This window comes from Garra rufa, chromosome 6 (assembly GCF_049309525.1).
Source record: "Garra rufa chromosome 6, GarRuf1.0, whole genome shotgun sequence".
NCBI lineage: Eukaryota > Metazoa > Chordata > Actinopteri > Cypriniformes > Cyprinidae > Garra > Garra rufa.
Window position 1 is genome coordinate 48274278 of NC_133366.1, and position 11753 is coordinate 48286030.

Here is an 11753-nt window from a genome sequence, read left to right on the forward strand (position 1 = left end):
TTGATTATTAATATCAATATAAAACAATATAAAATGTTTTTTTGTTTTTTGTTTTGGCCACATCACTTTCTGGCTTCATAGACAAATGCAATGCATTCCTGAATTCAAGAGAAAAGCGTTTGATTGGTTTTAAGGCTCAACACTGCACAACAGCGTGTTACAACAAACTGATGCAGTCTGAGCAAATCTAAATGTAGTTCCACAAATTTACACCTTTCATTCATTTTGGCATTTCATTATAATCGCGACAGCCATAAAACATTGTTTAATTTTGCTGGGGCATTGTCTGTTTTTCTTGAATTTATGGAGCATTTTTGTTCATTTTGGTGGCATTTTTTGCCACAAGCCCTTGTTAATTTCTGACCCTAATTCAGACTAAACTGGAAATTTATGAAGAATTATATTTAAATAAAATAACACCCAGACTGTACAATTGTAACTGAAGTGTGATTGCAGTTGATGCAATAAATGACCGAACACCAATGTCAATATACAATTTGTTGTATTTATTGTGTGCTATAATGTTACTCAATTAAAAGATAAATAAATAAAAAGAACAGGCTTCATTTAAATCATGCAAAAATACATAACTTTTAAATTATCATTCCATAATTTGATCCTTAAAAGAGACAGTTTGAACAGCAGTTTACACTGCGTTAACATTTCAATATATGTAAATTGTGGAATTTTATCAAAAGAAAAGAATTCAGCCTTTAAAAAGCTGTAGCCTTTACTGTTTAACATAGTGATACATGAATTTTGTCAAGAAAATTAATGTAAAATCATAAGAAATTCAATTTAAAATGTAGAGTAACTAGTAACATATGTACACTGTAAAAAATGACTCTAAAAACCTGTTAAATGGTTGATTGTAAATTTTTCTAATATATACAGTGAAACAACTGATGAGGCATTTAAGCTTTTAGTTGCACCTTGTGTTCTCTTTTTCTTCGACCATTGTTTTTTAACAATAAATTGCAAATTGTGCCAACCAACCAAGTATTTGCTTTTCTTCTTTTTTTCATTCAGACGAGATTAACAGGTAAGATGGTTAGTGGAACCGATGTTTTGCCTTCGGTTTGCAAGGCTGGGCAAAAATATGGATAGAGTTTCTCAGTGAAAGACTGACCAGTGAAAGAATAGATCTGACACCTAGACTTCGCATCATAAAAGGAGACCAGATCCTCCTCATAATCCACAAACACCCCCACTATCTGTGGATTTACTCTCAGTGACAGAGAGACAAGAGTATCAGCCAATGCACAGTATTCATTCTCATTCATCAGAGCCACTGCGTAGCATCCATTGTCAGTTGTTACAGTCCTTCCCTTCCTGTTAATGGATTCTCTGACCACTCCTAAGTCCCACTCACTACTTCCCCTCACATCCACCTCAAAGTAAAATCTTCCTGAGGAGAATCCCTCCTTTCCCAGGACACAGGCACAGTGATTAAACCTTTTTGGGTTGTCTAGGAAGTGAGGATTAGTGGCACCATGTGTCACTTGTTTTCCATCATCAGACAGGGTGAGTGAAGGATGAGCTGTATCAGGATCCAGAGTCACATCCACTGATGGAGACATCAGAGAATATTAATTAAATCAAGAAAAATAAAATATTTATATAATGAATCCAATGTTTGCTAGAGGATTATATACACATTTAAACTATTAGTTCTTGTGAATGTAAGAAAACAGATCACACATTGTACCTGCATATTGCTGCATCCTCTGCATCACTGTAGAGATAAATAAAAATAAAACCGTAAGTTTATGTAAAAACAATTTTATCTTACTTTACACTAAGTTTTAAAGCAACATTTTACGTTTTACAGACTGAACTGAACTTTTATTTACAGTAAAAAGTAAATGTTTATTTCACTGTTACTTATAAGATGGCTTTCTATTTTACACTCTCAAAAAAAGTAAATTCACAAATTGTAGCAGTATTTTACTGTAAAATTCCATGAAATGTCTTGTTACTTTTATTACTGTACAGATGTTTATAACCATATTGTAGCAAGGGAACTTATCATTAAACAATTATCAGGGTTTTACCATGGCCATTTTACACTGTAAAAAGTTTTCACCAGTTTCAACTTAAAAACTTAAGTTTAGCAGCTGCCTTAAGTTTTTAAGTTAAATCAGCTTAAAACTACAAGTTATTTTAACTTATTACAATAAAAATTAGTTGATATAACTTGTGAGTTTAAATGACTTAAGTTGATTTAACTTAAAATCTTAAGGCAGCTGCTAAACTTAAGTTTTTAAGTTGAAACTGGTGAAAACTTTTTACAGTGTAGAGTATTTTACTGTTGAAATTACAATTTATTTTTATGCAATTATATCTTGTAATAGAACCATGACCTGCACTTATTTAAGTATTGAAGATTTATTCTAGATCAGCTAATGATGTGATCTTTAGTAGTCTTTAGTGGTCTTTAGTGTGTGATAGCTGCTCCAGCTCAGTGCTTCTCATCTTTAGCTCTGCAATCTCCTGATACAGCTCTTGAATGTGATCTTCATCCTGCTGCTTCTCCATCATCTCCGCACTCAACAACTCAACACAAGCTGCTTTCACTTGCTGTTTTTTTGTTTGTTTTTTTGAAAATCAAAATGTTTATTTAAAAAGAAAATCAAAACATTAAAATCATTATCTTATTTAACATCACCTCACTTTTCTGAGTCTGGCTGAATTTTTGATGTCTTGAATCTTTGTGAATCTGTCCTCAATCCATCTGCTGCATGTCTATTTGTGTCTTCATCAGCTGAGTCTACAGACAGAAATATTTTATCATTCAACATTTGATAAACAAAAGGTCTTGTTAATGAACTATGAAAAATTAATTTTTCAAAGTATGTTTTATTGTTGTTAGTGCCTTCTTCTCCTCTAGAAGACCAGTGTTGTGGTTCCTGTGGTCTCCTTCAGTACAAAACACACAAATACACGTCTGATCATCTCTACAGAACAGCTCCAGAGGCCTCTCATGTTTCTGGCATATGTAATCCTTTATATTGTCTACCGGGTCAATCAGTTTATGTTTCTTTAAGTTCAGTTTCACAATAAGAATTCTGACACATCAGACAGGTCTTCAGTGCTTTTAGCTTTCTGTCATCATCACAGATGTCACACAGAACTTCAGATTCACTATCGCTGGGCTTTTCCTTAAAGAGTTGTGCAACCTCACTAAGTGCTCTGTAGATATTAAGATTGGGTCTTTCACTGAAGCTTTCTTTACAGAGTGGACAGGAGCAGTTATGACTGCAGTTCCAACACTGGTTTATGCAGCTCTTACAAAAGATATGTCCACATGGGATGATGACTGGATCAGTAAACACGTCCAGACATACAGTACATTGAAGTTCCTCAGAAAAAAGATCTCTTGAGGATGCAAATGCTGAAAAGAAAGAAAAACAATGAAAATATCACCTTCAGTTTTGGACTATACATTTTTACTGTACATGACCACACATTAACACAACAATAACGATAATAACAGCAATGTTATTATTATTATTATTATTATTATTATTATTATTATTATTATTATTATTATTATATTTTGTAGTTATTTCACTGACTAATTCAGTCTTTGGTTTACTGACCTATAGGCTTCTCCATACTCCATCTTTTGGACCTTTGTTGTTTTGGTGATGTTGGTTTGGAAGATTCTGCCATATCTCTTTCTCTACAATACAATAATAAAATAATATAAAATAAATGTTACACCGAACAAACAGAATTGTTTAATCTCAGTGTTGGGATTAAAAAAAAAAAACTAAAATTAGGACATTCAATTTTTCACACAAGGCAAATTATTTGTTGTGTACTAGCAATGAAATATACTTCTGAAACATTTATTAACCTTAGTTAATATTATTTACTATATTTATTAATAATTTATTAAAATCCAAAGTTGTATCTGTTAAAATTATTTAATGGAGCTGAGCTAACATGAACTAACAATGTATTAATGTCAATGATTTAACTAATGTTAACACTGATAATAAATACTGTAACACAGTTTTACTTATTGTCAATACATTAACCAATGTTAACTATAACTTTGTAAAGTGTTACCACAATCATGCAATGAGCAGCAGGGGGCGCTATCAGACAGCAGAACATGTTAATTCTGGCACTGTAGCAGCGCACTAATAAATACATTTTCATGCATTGTGATTTTAACACATACACGGACTCTCATTACATTTTGATATTAATATTTGATATCAATTATTAATAATATCCAACCAAATACGTTTCTGTTTGGTGTTTTTTTAACCCTCCTCAAATATGGCAGCACAATACATCACCCTGAGAAAACACAGTTTTTGATATTTTATTATAAAATAACATTATTATACATAATTTGTTGCAAAATATATCTTCTGATTTTTCAGATTTAATAACTGTCCTTCTAAAGAGAGAGAGAGAGAGAAACTCACCAAATCATGAGTGTCACAAACAATCTGTCCAGGGTAACAATGGTTGCACTATATTAAATTTCACGCATGCTGATTGGCTGAATAATATCATCAGCTCCACCTACTTACTAAGCCTCTGATGACTTGTGTTTGGCTGTCAAATCACCTGTGCTCTTGACGTGACAGCTGCTAGACCGTCAATAAGTCAGAAAGCTGGTCATCAGGCAGCCAATTCCCTAAGCCGCACGGGTTTAAGGGTTTTAATTATTCATTGGTCACACGTCTGGTCCATACATGAATCAATCAGACCAGCCTGTGTTTGGATGGGTTTATAGGTGTCAGGGCAGAGAGGCCTGGACCCATGGACCTCAGCACTGCTCAACCCTGCAGATAAAATCAATCACTGCTGATCACATCAGTCTTTGCATCCACCGCTTCACCTGTCAGACAGAAACAAACACACAGAGCATACTCAAAAAGAAGATGCACTTTTTGACCGGTTTTTGAACGGTTCATTTCAATGAATCAATGTTATTCATTTGAGTATCGCCCCAGAAGTACAGAAGCTTATTCTGCCATGGAATAACATATGTCTGTTTAGACACCATATTGAATTTAAAGGCAACCCCAAGTATTTAAACTTGTATGACTCAATATAACTAAAATGAATGATGTCTCTTACTGAAATATTTAGCAGAAAACCCATGAAAGACTTAAGGAATAGTTCACCCAAAAATGAAAATTTGATGTTTATCTGCTTACCCCCAGGGCATCCAAAATGTAGGTGACTTTGTTTCTTCAGTAGAACACAAACAAAGATTTTTAACTCAAATGGTTGCAGTCTGTCAGTCATATAATGGCAGTCACGCGCTGGCTATTGTGAACGTGCTCAGGACAGTTGAACATTGCGGTGAATGACAGATAAATACTTGTAACTTGTAATCCAAAGGTTGCGGGTTCGAGTCTCAGGTCCGGCAGGGGTTGTCAGTGGGGAAGGTGAATAACCAGCACTCTCTCCACCCTCAATACCACGACTGAGGTGAGTCCCTTGAGCAAGGCACCATACCCCCAATTGCTCCCCGGGCGCCGCAGCAATGGCTGCCCACTGCTCCGGGTGTGTGTTCACGGTGTGTGTGTGTTCACTACTGTGTGTGTGCACTTGGATGGGTTAAATGCAGAGCACAAATTCCTAGTATGGGTCACCATACTTGGCCTCACTTCACCTCCTTTCCTTCCTTTTCCTTTCCCAAAGTATAGTCACAAGCCGCAGGGTTTAATTTGGTTTTGTTTGCGTATGTTTTTTTACGCTCAAAGATTTGGTGCCTATTGACTGCCATTATATGACTGACAGACTGCAACGGTTTGAGTTAAAAATAGGGCCGGGACTTTAACGCGTTAATTTAGATTAATTAATTACACAAAAATAACGCGTTAAACATTTTTAACGCATTTTAATCGCACTTAGTTTTGCACTGCGGAACGTTTCTCACTGGATGAGATTCGGCGGACCGATTATACTGGAGCACCAACTAGCGTTCAGACAAGCTGCGTCCGTTTGTCCCAAATCGTAGTATGGTTAAAAAAGTATTCCAAAGACTCCCAGAGGGTCTACTACTTGATCAATGCACACTCTAATATTGCCCACAACACACTGCGCCGTGAACGAGGATTCGATTAGAACTACAAACACGCATAAAAAGTGTTAAAAAACTACAAACATGGAGGATATGCGCGACCAACGGACAGGTAGAGAAAGGGGTTTGAGTGATAAATAATCAGTGTGTAACCTGATAAAAAATATTTTAAAATGTTATCCGCGTTATATTTCATGTGCAGCAACATTTATAATGATAGGTTTGGTCATTAACGTTTAAATGCATAATTAAGCGAACACAAGAGCAGAGTTCTCGGCATGAAAGACTCTTTAAAGAATGTGCCTCTTTATTTCTCTCTAATACGGTAGGAAATTAAATTAATCGAAATGTAGATAATGTTAATGATTGTGATGATTGACAGGGCAGTTTAAACAGTGACAGGATTCAGGTAACTAAGCAACAGAGGGTCCCTTAAAGAAGCAGTTATGACGAAGTAGTATGTCCCAAAGCTTGCCTACTATTCTGCTACATACTCAAAAGTATGTACTTTTCTTCACAAAAAGAGTACATACTTATAGGCTATAGTATAAGTAGGCGAATTGGGACGCAGCAAAACAAACCACAGTGAACATGGACAAAAAAGCTGATGGGACCGCTTTGGTTGGCCCTGTGGATGGGAAATTTTGTTATAAAAAACGAATGGATGGAAGCGTCGATAAGAGCATGGTTGTGTGCAAGCTATGCAACAAGGAATTCACATATCACCGTAGCACATCAAGCCTATTGCTACACTTAATGGCAATATTGCACTGGTCTGTTGGACTTGGTTGAACAAAAATAAACAGTATTTTGTTGCTTAAGCTTATGTATTCAGTCATTATTCAATGGTATACTAAAAATCCATATAAAAAAACTTACTTCTCACTGTTCTCAGGTCAAATATTTATATGCGATTAAAATGCGATTAATTTCGATTAATTAATTACAAAGCCTCTAATTAATTAGATTAATTTTTTTAATCGAGTCCCGGCCCTAGTTAAAAATCTTCGTTTGTGTTCTACTGAAGAAAAAAAGTCACCTACATCTTGAACTATCCTATAATAACTATAGTTATTTTTTAAAAATGCATCATTTTATTTATATTTTGGACTATGGGAGCACCATTATTTCAATTATGTGAAATGGCTGCACTCAGTGAGCTACTGCAGCCACTGAAGGAAGTTTCTCAGCGCAGATTTCACTCGATATCCAGGGCATTTAGACTCTTTGTGGAGAAAATCGATGGTATGACATTTGGTTTAAGCCTACACTTGCATCCATTGCCACCTGTAAGCTGTGGTCATTGTATCAGTGTTTTCTTTTCTGAATTGTGTTGCGGTAAAAATTGTAACAGGTAGTACCAGTAGCTCACAGAGTGCAACCATTTCACGTTATAATGGCGCCCCGCATAGTCCAAAATATGTATAAAACTATGTGCATTTTTTTAATAACATAAATCTTTCATGGGTTTTATTTCAGTAAGAGACATACATGTCATTATAAAAAAACGAAGCTGTGAGGGAAAGACTTAAAGTTATATTCTCTGTTTCGTCAGCTAAAGATACAGTATATTTTATATATCAAATATAATACAAATATATCTGAAAAAAATTGTAGAACATGGTTAATCTTAGTGCACCTTTAGTGATTTTGTAGCAAATTAATTATTCTGATTTCTCAGTTTATTTACAAAAAAGTAATATACTGTAGACATATTTTGCATTGTTTAGTTCAGAATGTCACTGTCAGTTTAAAAAAGAAAAATCACTTTACTCTACACAAGTACGTAAACACTGCCACAAATGCCCACTATACAGTATGAACATTTATTCTTGGGATACGGGTGACGTTAGCAAAGTTTCATAATCAAGGAGTCGATAAAGTTACTTTCAAATGTCTGCAAGGTATACTGTAGGTATAAACATCATGTCAACATTTAAACTAGCTTTAACTAACTTGTCCATTAATGTTGTTTGCCAGAGAAATCAGAAGAATGTGGTGCCTTTGTATCTGTAAGGCTTTTTGCATTTGATGCGTAGGCTATGTTCCGTTGTAAGCGAGCGGTGTGACGTTTCAAACACACTCGCACACTTTGTTATATACTTTAATAAACCCTTTTACTTATAAACGTAGGCTCACAGACCTTCAAATAACAAAGCGTTCTTTTGCTTTGTAAGATTTAGAAATGCATGAATCATCAGACCTCGTGTAAAGATGCCAGATTCTTTCACAATGAAATCCAAAAGAGGTTAGACAATGATTTTAGCATCACCACACAAAACAGTTTCACTAATAAACTCTGTACAGAGAAAAAGGTCATTTTCGCTTAGGCTTTTTTATGTATTCTTGAATGATGCCACTTTTTAGAGCATCGAAACAGAACGATAACTTTTACAACAAAAAAATTCAGTCTTACGCACATAAAGAGCTATTTTCCTAATAACTTTCTCAACGGCCAGTTTTATGAATACATTAACATCAAAACTAATGGCCAATATCCTGATGTTCCTCTGGTTATTACTACTGCAACATTCATATCTGTACATACACGCTCTAAAAAGGCAATAGAGCGGGAAGAGGAAAACGTCTTTCTAATGAACATGCTCTCACTAGATGCTTTGGGATCAGAATTCAGTGATTCTTGAGAATTTGGATAAAACAGGTTTTAATTTTCAAAAAAAAAAAGTGTTTAATTACACCATCTGAATGTATATTATTATAGACCAAGGTCTTAGCTTTTCAGCAATGTACTGGTGTCACCTCCCCATTTTGTATTTTTTTCATAAAATAGGCGTTTTACTTTTTAGTGTTTTACAACATTTACTTTTTGCTTAAATCAAACAAAAAATGTTTTTTATTTAACAAATGTATTTTTGTATTAAAAGAGACTATTACTTTATTAACTCAGCAGCACTGACAAAATATATTGTAGGCCCCTATGCATATTTATTTAAAAAAAATTAAAACTCCCTCTGACGGTGGTGACACTAATCTGACGGTGGTGACAGTGGCCTCATTACAACATAAAATTCCAAAATGTATACCACTAAAGTCAATGGCTTCTTGTTTAACATCTTTATTTAACTATTTGGTCCAACAAATAACAATCCTGAGCACTCTGATAAAACATTTTTCAAATATTTCAACATCGTCAAACAGAAAACCTGACGGTGGTGACATCTGACGGTGGTGACAAAAACCTACTATTTCCCATGATATGCATTAGTTGTTCACAATAGCCATCTTGTTTTCACTCTGTTGCTAGCTACTTCAGACTTGTTTTTAAAAAGTATACATTTATGTCATAATCAAATCTAATATTATTTATACAAAAGAGACGGTGTTGACATGTTATGGTTGCCACAGTAGCAGTGTCCAAAAATATGAACAATTTTAAGAGAAAATAGCAAATTTACAGGAGCTTGGCTGATCTTGAAGCATACAGTAGAGCTGAAGATTTGATAATGTGGTCCTCAGGAATGCAGTTGACCTTGTAGTTGCCTGATTTTATTGCTTTTTTATAAATATCTGACGGTGGTGACGCATATGTGGGACACATTTTGTGCAACCAAAAATAATTGTAAATATTATTCAAACACAGTGTTTGTAATTTGTGATACATATTACAATGTACTCTTTCATATAGTAAAATTATTATTCAATTAAATGATTACTTTTTGCTTTTTTAATCAAGTTGAAATGATTATCTCCTATCTGAGGACAAGTGATTTTGTAGGCAATGGGCCAGATTTGATAATTAAATTAATACAAAATTAAAAGAAAACTATAAAAGAACCTTACATATGTGCAACTGACCCTCTGATTATAATCTTGATTCTTTTGATTTATGAAAATGTTCTTCATTTCCAACAGAATGAGCACTTTTCTTGTTGGGACATGTTTTTGCCAAATTTTCAAGAATCAGTGAATTATGATTTTCATCTGGCACACATTAAAACAGGTAAAATACTAAACTATAGATGTATTTCATTGACCCTGAATGCACACCCATAAGTTTTTCCAAATGTGTATGAATTACATGCGTAAAAAACTCTCTGGTTCTCACTGACTTCTATAGGATGGATACTATGCTACTTTAGTACACAGTTGAGGTCAAAAGTTTACATACACATTGCAGAATCTGCTAAATGCTACTTATTTTAGCAAAATAAGAGGGATTATACAAAATGCATGTTATTTTTATTTAGAATAGGACATTTCACATAAAAAAGGTTTACATATAGCCCACAACTGAAAATAATAGTTGAATTTATAAAAATGACCCCGTTCATTCATACACTTGATTCTTAATACTGTGTTGTTACCTGATTGATCCACAGCTGTGTTTTTTGTTTAGCGATAGTTGTTCATGAGTCCCTTGTTTGTCCTGAACACCTAAACTGCCCACAGTTTTTCAGAAAAGTCCTTCAGGTCCTACAAATTCTTTGGTTTTTCAGCATTTTTGTGTATTTGAACCCTTTCCAACGACTGTATGATTCTGAGAACCATCTTTTCACACTGAAGAAAACTGAGGGACTCACTGATGCTTCAGAAGGAAAAATAATGCATTAAGAGCTGGTGGGGTAAAACTTTTTTGGATTTGAAGATCAGGGTAGATTTAACTTATTTTGTCTTCTGCTGAAGGGCAGTACTAAATGAAAATATGATATTCAGGCAAAATAAGAAAAATTTACACATCTTCATTATGTTCAAAAGTTTTCACCCCCTGGCTCTTAATGCATTGTTTTTCCTTCTGGAGCATCAGTGAGGATTTGAACCTTCTGTACTAGTTGCAAATGAATCCCTCAAAATCGTAACAATGCGTATGTAAACTTTTGAAAGGGGTAATTTTTCATAAATTCAACTATTATTTTGACTTGTGGACTATATGTAAACATCTTTTATGTGAAGTATCTTATTCAGGTCAGTACTCAATACAAAATAACATGCATTTTGTATGATCCCTCTTATTTTGTAACCAAATAATATCTGGTCACCACTGACATACACAGTTTTACAGTTAAGGTCAAAAGTTTACATACACCTCGCAGAATCTGCAAAATGTTTTTTAACATTTTGCAGATTCTGCAAGGTGTATGTAAACTTTTGACCTTAACTGTAAAACTGTGTATGTCAGTGGTGACCAGATATTATTTGGTTACCAACATTCTTCAAAATATCTTCATTGTGTTCTACAGAATAAAGAAACTCAAAGAAGGGCATTCTGTGTTGTGTGTTAATGTTGGGCAGTTTAACTTTGTAATAACCAACAATAATTACGGGTGCTAGATTATTAAACAAATTACTCATCATGTCTTTAAATGCAATTGATTAAAGCGAAATGCGATTAAAATTTGTTTGGGTTAAAAATATAAATCCTGAACCAGCCATTTGCAGGTAAATGAGGATAACGATTAGAGTGCAGATGTGGTTGCTTTGATTAATGTGGGTTTGTCAATGCCCGTCTCTCTGCTGTCATCCAAACCATTATGTTCTGATTTAAGCGTTGCTGCAAATTCCTCCTGATTCTCATTTACCGTCACCTCAAAGCCCAGCGTCTGACCGACCCCTAAATCTGACCTTGTTAGCATGACCTACTCTAGAGACGTACGTGTGCGCGTGTCTGGCGAAAGAAAATAGTGTGCTGCAACATTTAAGCCCCCTTTTAATTACTGCCCAACACCCCATAATGACA

General features: G+C 34.5%; 1 pseudogene; it reads right to left on the reverse strand.

Moving 5' to 3' along the window:
• Positions 1-625: 625 nt before the first annotated feature.
• Positions 626-3675, reverse strand: LOC141336966 (zinc-binding protein A33-like; annotated as a pseudogene).
• Positions 3676-11753: the final 8078 nt, after the last annotated feature.